At 31.9% G+C, this 15,253-nt stretch overlaps 2 long non-coding RNA genes across 3 annotated transcripts in view; both read left to right on the plus strand.

Moving 5' to 3' along the window:
* The first annotated feature begins 2,915 nt into the window (after positions 1-2,915).
* Positions 2,916-15,253, plus strand: part of LOC143251952 (uncharacterized) — a 244,675-nt gene continuing 232,337 nt past the window's right edge. Inside the window, exon 1 of the long non-coding RNA XR_013028770.1 lies at positions 2,916-3,253. This is a non-coding gene — a long non-coding RNA (uncharacterized LOC143251952). The remainder of the gene's footprint in view (positions 3,254-15,253) is intronic.
* LOC143251940 (uncharacterized) lies at positions 9,259-11,371 on the plus strand. Of its 2 annotated transcripts, XR_013028751.1 has the most exons (3): positions 9,259-9,587; positions 9,888-10,088; positions 11,020-11,371. It is a non-coding gene; the product is annotated as an uncharacterized LOC143251940 (long non-coding RNA). The 2 variants fall into 2 exon arrangements; XR_013028750.1 differs by lacking the exon at positions 11,020-11,371 and having other exon boundaries at positions 9,888-10,407.

Raw genomic sequence — 15,253 nt, forward strand, 5'->3', positions numbered from 1 at the left:
GTGTCCGTTTTATAATGCATACCTAGAGACATTCAACATGCTTTAACTAGAAGAGTTACCACTTTAATATACCTAACAAATCATAGTTGAACTAAATAATAGAAGGAATAATAAATAAAGAGTAAATAAATCCATATCAAATAAAAGTAGAATTTCCTATCTCACAAATTCTTAACTCATAGCAATTTGTATGTCTTACAATTTAAAATCTATTTTAAATCTTTCCAATTCATCAGAATCTCGAAAAGTAATCATCCTTGCCAGTCTTAACTTGTCTCTAAAGAACTTTAAACTCAGTAATGAATATCCCTAAGATTAACGGTTCTGTAAGAATTATTAAAATGTTTCCTACATATATCAACATGTTTGTAGGTCGTAATGAAAAACAGCTCTAATGATAAAGCACTGTGGAACCTCACTCTTAAAACCATTATATAAATAACATTTTTTCCTATTTAAACAGCCAGTCCTAAATTAATTGCTTTTAGTCTTATGCTAATACCTTTCTCAAAAGAATCATATTTACCCTTAATACTTCTACCCAAATTAACTTTCGTAACGTCTCTGTCAATGACTGACTTCTAAGTTTAATTCGCTAAGTTATGTTTTAAATCTACAGCAATATCTTCACCAGAAATATAACATGCCACCCCACCCACCATCATACGTTATCAATCAAGACAATCTGTAATGAAACAACTTTTAGAAAATGCACTGAAAATCTAAGACAAACCATGCTACAAAATAGTTAAAAAGACTGATATTGACAAACAGATTTAAAGAGCTACATCGTTTGACATAACACCATCCTTAACAATGCAACACCAAAGAATCAAATAGATTTACTTAAGTTATTACCTCTCGCTCCAATCTCAGAAACGTTTAGAGATTTCCGAAAAAAAAATCCACTTGTCAGAAAATGAGCGGTATACCTTTGTCATCTCTTTCGTGTGTTTGTTTGTTTGTTTTTTGAATTTCGCGCAAAGCTACTCAAGGGCGATCTGCAATTTAGCAATGTAAGACTAGAGGGAAGGCAACTGGCCATCGCTACACACAGCCAATTCTTGGGCAATTCTTTTACCAACGAATAATGGGATTCACCATAACATTATAACGTCCCCAAGGCTGAAAGGGCAAGCATATTTGGTGCGAGGGGGAAATCTCTTTCTAGATGAGCAAGTCTTAAACATCCTTGTTCATGCAAAAGTAAATTACTCTCAAATATAGAATAGTTGTCATTTACCAAATAAAGCTTATTTGATATGCAAATTCATAAACAGTGCAGACTCTTTTCTCAACAAATATGATGAAAAACATTTTAAATACTAAAGAAAGTACTTGCACCATAAACAACACCTCACATAGTATACAATAAATAACCAGCAACATGTAGAAAAAATCCATCCAAATTTTAGAGAGCGTATAACATTTATGAATCTTCTACGATTAATTAATTTACTGTCACATAAATAAATGTTTTTCTTTCTTTTATCATGTGCGATATAATTTCCTTACTTTTACCCCTAATCCTTCTTAACAATTATTTTTATTAATAGCAATAATTTTCTACGTTAGGTTTTTACTTTCTTTAATCGTTCTAATTACATTTTCTTGTTAATCGATCTATCCGTCACATTTTGATTTTTCTTTATTAATGGTCTTTTCAGATTTCCTGGACCGTTTCTAGCATCTTTGTGTGTTAAATTCTCGTTTCTTGATGTTAACATAACTAAAGTATTATCTATCTGCCTGCAATAATTCTTTGAAAGCTGGTCTAAACACTTCCGGAAGTTAGGGTGGTATATCGTGACACTTTCCACCTTTTCTTACACTTCGTTTAGTCAATCCCATTTTGTGGATGACGAGGAAAGTTACACCTTTGGAAAGTTCTCGTGTTATAGAATATCATATTTTGTGTTTTTGTTCCACATTTTGAGAGGTGCTCGTTCCCTTCCAAAGGCCATTAGGCAGTGTTTATTTTTTTGTTTGGAAATCTTTACAGAAAGTACTACTCGAGGGCTATCTGTGCTAGCCGTATGTTAGCAGTGTAGAATAGAGGGAAGGCAGCTAGTCATCACCACCCACCGCCAACTCTTGGGCTACTCTTTACCAACGAATAGTGGGATTGACCATCTCACATTATACACCCATGGCTGGAGGGGCGAGCATGTTTATAAATATATAGGCGGTGAACCAAATTAGTTACTATTTTCTAGCTGTTGGCATGTACAATCTTTATCAGAATATGTTTTACGATTTTCTCTATTAAGTTAACTCGAATGCTATTTTCATGTTGAGCACTCGTACTGATGTTTAGAAAAAAAATTGTCTGAATAAAACGGACTGAACTAATTATGGAAGACTGAAATTCATGCTTACTTTTTTGTCATCAATGTAATTTTTATGCTTATATAAATAGAAAGAAATACAATTTTTATACTTGGGCTTATTTAGAAATTAAAATTGGACGATGGAACCACCTTTAAAATTTGGCATAAATATGGCCAGAAGTGAATATTGTAATTTTAAATATAGTAATTATATGTATTTTCATGAAAGTTTGCAGGTTATCAGTAAACATTACAAGATATTCGTATTCATGTGCTTTCCAAGAATACTGATTTTTCAAAATGTAAAGAAAAAATTTGAGAAATTCGATCCCTCTGATGTTCTGCTGTCAGTATTATCAACAAGTGCCAACAAATTGATCTCAATCACAGTGTCACGGCTAAAGAGTAACTGAAAGTCGATTTTGAAATTTTTATCAAGAGGTTGGTAAATTCTATGTTATTATATTAACACGATGTCGTCGTCAACAACAATTTAATAACTAGTTAGCTATGGGTAACAGGTAAAACCTGGATTTTAAGTAGATCCACTTTGACAAATTAGGCGACTAATTACTTGAGCGATGTTTGTGTTGGCTGTTCCAGATTTAGAAGTGTTAGACTAGAAAAAAGGTAGGTTGTTAAAACCACCCACCGCCAACTTTTGGATACTCTTTTTACCAACGAATAGAGATTTACCGTTAATTTACAACACATACCCACCCACCCTCAACAACTGAAGAGTGAAACATGAAGAGCAAAACCCATAATCCGTAGATTGGAATCGAGTGTTCTTAAGTTCAAACCACAGCCCATCTAGAATATGTACAACAGGTTGGTTGTTAGTCGGTTAAGAATATTGCTGCTTGTTATATCTAAACTACTAATATAAGTGCGAGTGTTGTATTATGAGAAAAAAAATTGTGGTTAGTTTTGGAAATAAAATTTTTTAGTCTTTTTCATAATTTTATAAATTTCTTGTGTTAAAATTGTAGGTATGATGAGAGGTAGAGAATCTGGTCTGTTTTTATGAATTACACTCTTTAGTGTTTTTAAAATATTCTGTTATAAATACCTTATTATTGTGCAGCGTTATTACTTCGATTTGGATTGTTCTTGTAATAATAGTAATTTTGAGAAATGGCTTTTTATAGATGTTTCGCAATATTTGCTTAGCTAGTATATTAAATCGTTGAATACAATACTTTGTTGATTTTTCCAACATAGGATAATAATTTAGCGGAATGAGTCCAATAAGAGTAAATTATTTGAAGAAATATGTATAAGATGCATATAACTCACGACGCAAGTTCAAACATTCATTTGTGTTAAAATCATTTGAATTACAGTTTATACCTAAATCAAAGGCGGAAATTGGTTTCCTTTTCTGGAAACTATGCGTCTTTGAAGGCATCCCTCGGAAAGAGAATTTGATAAACAAGTGGAAATATTTATTTTTTGAAAATTGTTGTTAATTTTATGAAAATGATGTGTAGATTTCTTTGTTTACGGAGATATGTTTGTACCATTGAAGAAAAAACGAATAAACAAGCTTCTGGCTTAAACTATATTGTCACGTTCATAAAAAAAAAAAAAATTTACAGATTGCACTTAGGGTGTGCGCATTCAAATCAACAGTATTTAAGAAATAATTAAAACTTTGTTTACAACACCACTTTTTAGTTTATTATTTTTACACCTGATTAGTTCTTAATAACCTAGTGATAATATGCTTCTGCTCGTACGTCGATTTAATTTTGGAGTTTGCCATTTTAAAGAAATTGATATGCTCATAATCGTGTAAAAACGCATACTGCAAAACTTTAATTCATTGCCTTTCTTTAAAGTTAGCAGGATGAACTTTCATACGTAGGAGGCAGGGGCGTTGAAACAAAGGACGCAACAGCCTCCACCTTTACATATTTAGTGCACATTGAAACTATAAATTAATATTATTATAATTTTTTAGGAGCATGCTTCTCATACCTCCTAAAATTAGTCATAATTGACAGTACAGAACTTGCATTTAGCAGCTTATTGTAGTTTCAATCTCTCATCGTAAAACCTGAATGTCTAGTCAAACACCCTCAGTTTGTCACTCTTTCCTACACCATTGAGAAGGGGATACAGGGGAGTTCCTTCGAATAAACATGACATAACGTCGCCCATATTCTCAGGGAAAATCCTGTGGTGGAACTGATTAACTTGCTAGTTCTTCAAAGTTCAACACTATATGTAAATTAACATATAACAGGAGAGAAAAAAAATTAAAATCTCGTAACAGAAACTTAATTTTTAAAGCAAAATTACCTAAACTGGGGGATATTAGTATTTTCTTTGTCACGCTTACGATAATGGGTTTTTTATATTCGTGAATTATTTATTTTTATCCAGAAAGGCTGGTCGTATGTTGTATTCTGACGATTTTAGTCTTGACTTTGGAAAATTTAAATAGACATGTCCACAGGGTTTTAAGGCAGAGAGAAGACCAAAGCCAGTGATGTCGTTGAGAAGAAGCAAGGGAACAAATATTCGATAAAGTATACGATGATAAACTTCCCTTGATGAGGATCACCGGGCTCTGTAAATTGGGATTTGTATGGGGAGGGGGGAACAACCACTTTTACAAGACAGAACACACAAAGCAAGAAAATATTGCTGGGTAATTATACCGCACAAGTCAAAAGTATTTTAATATAAGGTTGCGAAGTGAGTGTGGAATATCGAAAATCTGATGACGTAAGGTGTTTAGCCATACTGGTATTTGTTACATATTCTATGATGAAAAGATCAGATAATAAATAAAATGTTATCTGAACTATAAGTTGGGGAAAAAGTTGTAAACATAACAATTATGAAAAACAGTTTTTCCATTATGGACTTCATAAATTTACATATATTAATAGAAAATATTTCAATCTCACTTTAGTAATACAGGGTGAGGTATAAAATTATCCCAATGAACATAAACCACCTTCCCTTTCCTCTACTGGAAGTTACTTCACATTTCTGTACCAGCTTCACTAAATCCGGCCATCATGTATTGCCCAGTTTAAAGTAGTATAAACTCCAGGCATAGTTTCCCAACAGTGAACATTGTATAGCTTTAAAGACTAGCAAGTCTTATTCTTTCGAACCTGCACCGTGACAAGACTAGTGTGATGCCAAGAGGTAGTCATAGCGTTTTATAAATATATAAATAAATACACACACACAAAATCCCTGTCATTCCAACCAGTAATTGAAGCTGTCACTGTACAGAAGTAGTTGTTTTGTTATTAAGTACAACGTTAAAGAAAGGGCTATCTGTGCTTTGCCCACCACGGGTATTAAACGCTATGCCACTAGGAGGAGGGGCGAGAATTAATGCTATAAAATGAATGTTTTATACTTTTTATTTAAGACAGTTTATTAAACAAAGCCTATTTTTCACCGTTCACTTTTTCTTGATAATTAATAATGATAAATTATCCCTGGAATAAGTTCCACAGCTTTATAAACTTAACTACAACGTAGCCTACGTATATGGAGATCAGTTTATTCATCAAGACTGTCATTGAAAACCAATCATTAGAAACATTCTTCTTGTAAAACCCATAAAGCAGTGGTCTCAAATACTGTTAACGGTAACTCCTTCCAAATCAATATATTTGTTTAGAAACATAAATTTCCCTACTAGAGTCTAGAACAGTTTTACCACCTCAGCTTTTTTCGAAAAAAATCTTTAATTTCACTTCTACAGTAAACAAGATTTTTAACGTAAACGTATTGAACGTATTGAAAAAAAAAAAAACCGTGTCTCTTAGCTTAGAAAATACCAGTGTAATCAATAAAGTCGTGACGCAGTGCAGATATCGCATGATCCGCGGTATCTTAATATATATAAGACTGTATACTGCACCGTTTCAACACATCGTGACAAATTACTGCATTGCAGATAAGTTGTAAACAACGATTGATCAGCACAGAAATATGATTTATTTTTGTATATATTAAGAAATTTAAAGTGTGTTCAAGTTTGACCGTTAACATGTTCTATAGGTCAGGTATATAATATAATTTTGTATTAAAGTTAATAAATAAATTAAAAGTGTAACACTCTATTCTTCAGTTGAAGCGGTGGTGCAGTTTCAGCATTTTGTTCTGCAACTAAATTTTATTACCAAGGAAGAATAATAAATCCGTAATGATCAATTGGAAGGTACATGTATAAAATACAAAGGAACTTCATTTTCGTGCAGATGTGACAGTTAACGAATTAAGGCTGAATTTAATACAACGCTTATGATAATAAAGAGAGAATATGTAATAAAGTTTTGTTTTTCTTGTGCTTCGTGTAAAGGTTTTTTTTTTAGAAATTGAAATGCTTTAGTATTTTCTCTCACGTCTATAGACAACTACAACAACTAATACTACGAAATGTTATGTTTAAACAATGCAAAGCCATACAGTTTTAACTAGACCCAAATACATTTTGCTCCAGGTAACCAAAGTAAGTGGGCACTTGTGTCAAGAATGATTATCTTCCAGTTTAATTATAACTACATCAATCGTCAGTATTACTTACTTTTCAGACATTGGAAAATAATTTTTAATTATGAATAAAATTACATAATCTTGATTCGAGTACTATTACGATGGCTGAACTAGACTCTTTAATTTACATTTTTTTTGTACAGTCTAACAAGTTATGTCAATGCATCTTTAATACATATTTGCATTGTTTACCACAGCAAACAATTTTCAGTATTCAATGACCGTATGCTAATCAAGTAAATAATATGGTTGTGTCATCCCGGATTTCATATCACTCTGATCACGTATTTTACAATTATATATAATATATAGTGTTTGTTTCATGTAGCTAAGACCAAATTAGCATTGTACTATAAGAGTTGTATTATAAACAAACGAAGAAATGCATGTACATTCATGATGCACTGTTATTACATTTTGATTATCTCGTTTTTGACAGTAATCACGAATTTTTTTGTTTCAAGTTAAGCTCAAAGCAACACAATGAGTCATCTGTGATTTGCCCATCACTGGTGTCAAAATCCACTTGCTAGAGTCCGCAAACATACCACTTACCACTAGGGGCTTCTAAATACTAAAGGACAAAGACTAATACTTCACAAACAACTAGATTTTAAGATATGATTACAATTTTAAATTGTTTGTGTAATTAAAAAGTATCTTTTAAACATGGTTTTGCCTACTTCATGTTGTATTGCAAAATCGTATTATGTAGTTCATTCTTGATTATTTTAATTTTTTTTCCAGAAAAGAATATATCAGACGTTAGATGGCGTTTAGGAACACTGTGTCGCAATACAAAGGTAAAATGATAGGTGTAATACGAGTATGTATCTCCGCGTTCAGTTCTGGAAAGTACTTTTATTATTTCAACAATAATATCTCTGATTTTGCATTAAAACACAAAGTAAAATACACGTTTATTATTACCAAATGTTTTTTATTCTTTGTTAGCTTAAGAGGGTGAAAATCTGTGACGGAACTTTTGCACTATGTTTTCTATTTCGTGACCTAGAATACAGTGAAAAGTCTCGCGTGCTATTTAAGTCTGTTTTCGAATAAATTGCGTAGTTGACGTATGTTGGAAGCGGATAAGGATGGGAAAGAAGGCTGAAGAGTTTAGACGACGTCAGTTCCGCCAGAATTCTTCGGAACAAGATTGTTCTAGAATATTGAAGAAAGGATCAACAGCAAACGTGCAACCAACAGACACGATAAGCTAATTAATAATTAGGCTAAGTTCCTAAATTATGAAATAGTAATTCAATTCCAAACGACTTTACCATTAAATTTTTAGGCATTTATTTAAAATAATGTGTTACTATTACCCGAAGCACGGGTTATAATTGTAATTTATTTATTGTTACGAATTGAACAGCAGTATTTCTCTCCTAGTTTTAAAAGTGATTTTTCTGTCGTTAATTTATACTACAGGGGAGGTGGATGGATGCTGTATCATCTGAAAAGTACCATTACCACTGTTGTACACTATCTATTACCGTAGGTAACAGTAAGCAACTGGGATTTGAAGAAAATGGTTACATTGAACCGTGAGAGAAATCGCTTAAAGCATCTTGGGATGGGTGGGGAAGATATGTAAATTTCCTAAGGAGGTACTGCAATCATATGACTGAAATGTGATAAGTAAGATGAATTTTACTTTTGTTGGTGAATTCAAATAATTTGTAGTAACAACGTTGTTTGTGGTAGTGGAAATTAATTCTTCTGCTTTTGTAGAAGAAAAACTAATTTCGTTGCATATATATTGTTTTCCTAGTTCTTTACTTGTTTCGTAGCCTGTTGAGAAGACATGGATTAAATATGGAACATATATAGAAAAATGTATTTTATATCGCAGTTGTTATGCTTTCTCGAAGTGATTCAACTATTTATGTATGTTAAAAGAACCGTCCAGATAGCGTTACGATCTTCTTGTGGTAGGGATTTTATTTTTTTGCTAGTAGGTGCTGTAAGTAACAGAAGGTGATATTCAAGTGAAGAATAGAGGGATCATACTGACGAAATTTTCCAACAGGACAATTTTGTTCTTATTAGAGTATTGAGAACGTACCATTATTGAACACTTAGGTATGTAAATTGCTCTACAGTAGTTATCTAATATTTCACACTTCATCATAAATACATAAGTAGTATAATTTTGTTTAGATGACGTGGTGAATTTAATTCGTGATTTGACTTCTGTTGAACTAATATATCTAGTGTGAAAGTATATATTATGTAAAGATTACTATTTTGGGGTGGGGAGGGGTTATAAGAAAGTTTGGTTATCTTAAATAGGCCTGACGAATGAATAAACCAATATTGTACGTGGAACTGCCATTGTTGAAAAGCACTGTCGAATGAAACAACGTTTTCCATGACTGAGACTGGGTGAGATGGGGCTGTGTATGTTGAATATTAACTATAAAGACAGGTAATATCTGGTATTATTAACTGACTTGCCTTTTTAAATATTTTCATAGCCTGTTTCTTAGCGATCTTAAAGCCAGATGCATTCTCTTTTGGGTACTATGTATTATGTGGACTTTTGGGAGGGGTCATTGTTATCTTTGTAGTAGGACTGCAGAACAAAGAAATGTCTTCAGAATACAACTGTTGGTCAACATGAAATCTACTGTAAAGAACTGTGTTTGGACTGCATATTTCGTCACAGGGCTATGCTTCAGAAGAATGGTTTAGAGCTGATCCTATTTTAACAAACAGGTAACGTTTATGCTGGCTCACTCATTCCAAAACTATAAACAAATATTTTGAAATTGTAATTCAAATATTTTACATTTGGAATCACTTTTGGGGAGACTGTAATAGTCGTGGTATCTGTTATATTGTCAGCAAACTGTTATAATTAATTTTGCTTTTATTGCATGCTGCATAATACTTTTCAAAACTTGAACTTTTGGGTAATACACTGTATTTACACATTCAAAACATGAACAGTTTTTTTTTTTTTCTATAAATGGGCAGAAGGGGGGGGATTACCTAACTTTCACATTGCTTGAGTAGGTTCGACACAGTGAAGAAGTTTAATCTCCAAGAAGTTACCACAAAGAATACGAAGCCTTCTGTATCGTCGGTGTTAGTATGCAAATCCTTGAACTGCTGTCCTTTTGTATTGAACTTTTGATCTATGTCTGGAAGGTTGACTATACGAGAAGTTTTATCAATCTCCAGATTAATGGATTCGCAAGGTTACAGAGGTCGTAGGTAATGTCTTTCAATAGCTAAATGCATAAATATAAATATTTGTATCAATAATAAATTTCTTTAGTACATTACTGATCCTTTAGTCAATTTACTTTGAACGGATTATTAGTTTTTAAACCTTGTATAAAGCTATAAATTATATATTCGTGGAGGGTACAGTTTAATATTATTTAAATGTAAAAACTGTGGCTCTTAAATGTAGGACAATAAAATGTAAATGTTTGATAGTGTTTGGGATTCACTGTTTTGTAGAAATTTTGGTGGGAGGAACTAAACTTTCTCAAATTGCATACAGTAGTGTCGCCAGAGAACTGGAAGCCAGACTTGGCAAGGTTTAACCAATCGAGTAGGTTCTTGAGGAAGTTGAAGATTTTAAACAACGAAGATGATGTATGGTGGTGGTAATCTTTTACAGCTAATTTTAAGTGTTTCACTAACTGTCATGATGTGTTAATTTGCTATCAAGAGTATTAAATTTTTGTTACCAAAACAAATTACATATATTGTAAAATTAAGTTCAATTTTCAAATTAATTCATAATTACTGACGTGCTGTCATTCAGTGCTTTAATATAGGTTTAATTTGGGTAATAGAAAGGGAGAGGTGTATTTCTAAACGGTTATCAGACTACTAACAAGTACGAAGAGCATTTAATAAGATACAGGAGAAATAAAAAACCTAAGTGTGGACATGACTTCATAACCCTAATGGATGTGCTGTTGAATTCTGGCTGGTAAATGATACAATTGCCAATCTGTGAGTAAGACTGTGATCTGCTGTTTTCTTTCACTTAAACAGGAATTCAGTAATTACAATTGTGAAGAATTCTCTAGTGATAGAAAAACCTCTAAAACAAATGTGAAAACTTGTTCTGTTTAAGGTATTCAGAGCTTTATTTAAATTACTAGGTATGCGTATCTCAATTATACAGGTCAAGTTTGCTATACAAGACTACATATAGGAGTTTTATTCAACGATGAGGGTTTACACCTTTTATTCTGTTAATTTCCTCTGGTTCTGCCGAGCTACAGTCTTCTCTTGTCCTGTTTTAATAAGAAGCTGAATAGTCACTGTGCAAGAAAATATTCGTGGTGAATCGTTTATTGTAAATAAATGGTGCTGTTTGGAGCTTGTGCTTGAATAGCTGACGCGTATTTTCTGACATCTCTTGTTATGAAACTACACAACGTGTAACCACAATGAACTGTAAAAGACCATTGCACATTTTTTGACAAACTGTGATATGTATGTAACTTAACACATTGTAACTGAATAAAACGTTTTTAATGTTTTGTAAAATACAAAGGTAATGTTTAATGTTCTTAATACTTATGTAAGCACGAATCAGCGTTTTCGTTGATAAAGAAGTAATTAAAATATATTTTGAACATGTATGAATTGTATTTTATTTGATATTAAATATTTTAAGGGATTCGTATTTTAATACTTAATAATCAGTAGTTGTATTTTGGTGTCTTAAGTTACATTCGTTAAATCATATGTTTTAACTAAGGAGTACATAAAACATAAATATTGGCTTTTACATAATCGTTAAAAATATGTAATGAAATAGTTTAAATTTCAGCAACAACAAAACAACTGTAGTACACGAAATTTAAACTGGTTAAGTTTATATCGTGTTAACATGTTAATTCGTTTTCGTAATATAAAATTCCCAAATATGGAAGGAGAGAGAGACAGACTGGGATTAAACAAACAAACGAGAACATCGCAAACAAGGTTTGATAACTTATTCCTTTTCATAAAATATAAACTTGTACTGAAGTTTAATGCTGAACAAGTTTTGTAAGTAGGACATCACAATTTTAAAATAAATGTGGTATTTCCTCATGAAGTATAATTGTCTACATTTACATAAGAAGGCTAATAATATAAGTATAATTAAGGTTATCCACAATTGTAAAATATCCTTTTCTATTACTGTGTAAATTCAAATTTTAAATGTTTTCCTAATGTTGTATAAGATGAAGTACAAAATTTTAATGAGTTTGAGCATATAATGAATGGCTTAATTATGTGAAAATTAATTGAATTAACGTTTCGAAGATTAACATTTAATGTGAATTTTTACCTAGCAGACTTATTTGAGGAGTAAACTTATTATGATAACAATATATTAAAGGTAGCGTAAACTTCTGTAGAACATAAGTATATAATTGCAAATTAAATAAAACTTGGTTCCGATTACAATAGTTATAGTTACGCTGTTTTCTCAACAACTAAATTGTATTTTTTTGCTTCTCCTCAGTTGCTCATTTCAATATTGTACAGAACAAGTGCTTAAATTATAAATGCAACAACTAATACAGTTTACATAATTTCAAATATTACATTAAATTTGTTTCTGATGATATAAGTCTTAACATGGTGACAAATTACTTGGAAGAAAGAAGACTCCACTAAAGCACATCAGAGAATCTTTAACGTTTCTCATTCGTCATAACTGAGTGTGTAATCTAACAACTATCTTCAAAGAGTACATTTAGTACTTCGTTCATTTTCGTCACCTGTCCTGAGAGTGAAATTTAAATTTGGAATGATATTCAGAGAAGAATACACAGCTTAAAAACGTAAATAGCATCACAACATCGCACAGAAAGGAAATTTTTATACGATTATAACTTGTCACGTTTACAAAATAATTTCCAAGGAATAAGCAGGTTACTTATGTTAAGTGTTTTGCATTTGTTTCAAAGTAGCAAGCTGTGTGTTTTTCATTGACACAATTTAATCAATAATATTTTGACATACATGGTGTGTAACGTGAACGTTTCCCATAGTTTGATATTGCAGATGTAATCGTATAACGTTTTGAAACCATGAGAGTAAATAATTGGAAATGTGAGACTGGGTAATTGATTAGCATAAAATAAACGCTTGTGAATTGATGTAACAGTTACTTGAATACATCGTGAGATTAATAAGTTTCAGCATTTGTACACATTGTAAGTTAAGGTTGTAATTGTTCATATCTTACACCCTGATCTAAAGTTATGCAGAATTACTAGCCTTGGATGAAAAGATAAACTACATTTTTGACATATTTTAAACGCTACTGTCATTTCGCGAGAATGGTTCAAAATGTTTATGATTATTGTTTTATAGAAAACGATTTATAAAAGCTTGCAATGTAATCGTGGTAGGTTGATAATTATACAGAGTAAGGCGGTGGTTTGTTTTTGTGTAACTACAGTGTCAATGAGTGTTGGCGTGTTTTGATGATGGTAAATTTGCTATTTACTTGAACAGATTGTTAATTTAGTAAGGTTGAAATAACTTTTATGATAGAAAATTAGACTAAAGCTGGTGTTTGCAAGGAATGGACGGCATGGTGACTCAAATAGAATAAGATTTGTTATTAGATTGACAGAGACTCAATGAGAAACTATCGTACTATTACGATATATGATACAGTCGTTGGCAAACATTTCGTTATTTTGTAACGTTCGTCAGTGTTTACAAGAGAACGAACAAGTTGTTGAAACGGTTTTTATTATATCAATAGATATTTGGTGTTTTAAATAAAACAAGTTAGATGACACAGTCAAGTGAAGCCAAAATTAAACTGTAGGTGGTATTAAGAAGAAACGTTTGTATTAATACGATGTTAAAACGTATAAGGAGTTAGATTAGATGTGTGCTAAAGAGCAAGAGAATGCAAGGTATTTGTATTTTGATAAAATATAAGCTTTACTCTGTAGTTTATAAACTAAATGATTTCTTCTAAATAAACGCTTAATCTATTTGAAATCTACTGTTGAAGTGCGAAAAAAATAATGATTATTGATAATGAATTCTTTTGGATGTTGCATTGAAGTAGTAAATTGCTTGTGAATCACAGAAAATTAGGCAGTGATATCCTCGGCTGCATGGTCTGTAACGTAAGGTTTGGTAACATTCAGTTTTCTAGATGTGTAGTAGCTATACTATGATAATTCGTAGCTACGAAGGTACACAAGAGATAAGTTCTTAATATGGTAATAAAAGTAGAAATTATTAAATTAAGATTTTGTGATTTCAAATATTACAGTACGAAATGAATGTACAACATAATGGCGTGGACCAAACGTAATTATCTATGAACGACTGTCATTAAATTTCCAGTGCATATGTGGTGTAAGAGTTAAAAACGGAAAGAAAAAATTAGCGATTGTAAATAAAACATGAGTGATTTAAAAGAACTTTTGTATGGGAGAACAAGCACAATACTATGAACATGACCAATGGGTGCAGTGAAAACTTTGAATTCAATGACAAAACATGATCAGTAGAAGGCATTAGGTATTTTGACTAGAGGTTCTTTTATTGAAAAATATTAAAAGGAACGTACGCTCACACTTGAAAATGTACTTTGAGAACGCAGTTATTCAAGACCATTTACGGAAGTAAGTGATAGAGAAAGAACCGGTTAATTCATTAGAATTAAAAAAAACAAAACCCATTGACGACGTGTGTGTGTGTGTGTGTGTATATGGAATAACGGACAGTACAATTAGTGCTGTGTAAGAATAATAATTAAAACTTTCTTACGGCAAAACATGGTCAGTAGAACGCGATCATTAATTAACTCACTAATCATGAATTGATGTTAGTTCATAAGTTACTGTGATCGAGGTAGTATTGTATAGGTTAGGTAGTCACATGATTAAAGGAAAGAAAACAAATTGATAATTGTAAACTGGCGTATGATCATGAATACATTAAACAATTGTATTTGTAGTTATTGACCACACAAGAAATTATGACTTACAATATTTTATTGTGGTAGTTGGTATACTGGAATATCACACTGAAGTTGATACTCATGGCATGGAAAGAAGGAATAACATTGTTCGATTTGCTATTACTGAGACAGAAGTTTAAGTTTTACTGTGTCGGTATATGGGTATTGATGTTAAATACCAGGGAGGGTCAGGTACATTTGACCTCTTTCTCCCTCCCGGAACGATTATAGCGTCTGTCTTTAGGGTTGTTAAGCTTTGGTCAGGTATTAGAATAACATCATACTCAGGCCCATTTCAGAGCTCAGTCCATGCATGGACGAACAAGAAGTTTTTGTTTTTTTTTCCTTTTATTATTTCTCTTGTTGTTTTTTTGTATTTTCATACATATATTTGTATTTTTCACCTTTTTCTTCATAGAGG

This window comes from Tachypleus tridentatus, chromosome 6, assembly GCF_004210375.1.
Source record: "Tachypleus tridentatus isolate NWPU-2018 chromosome 6, ASM421037v1, whole genome shotgun sequence".
NCBI classification, from domain to species: domain Eukaryota; kingdom Metazoa; phylum Arthropoda; class Merostomata; order Xiphosura; family Limulidae; genus Tachypleus; species Tachypleus tridentatus.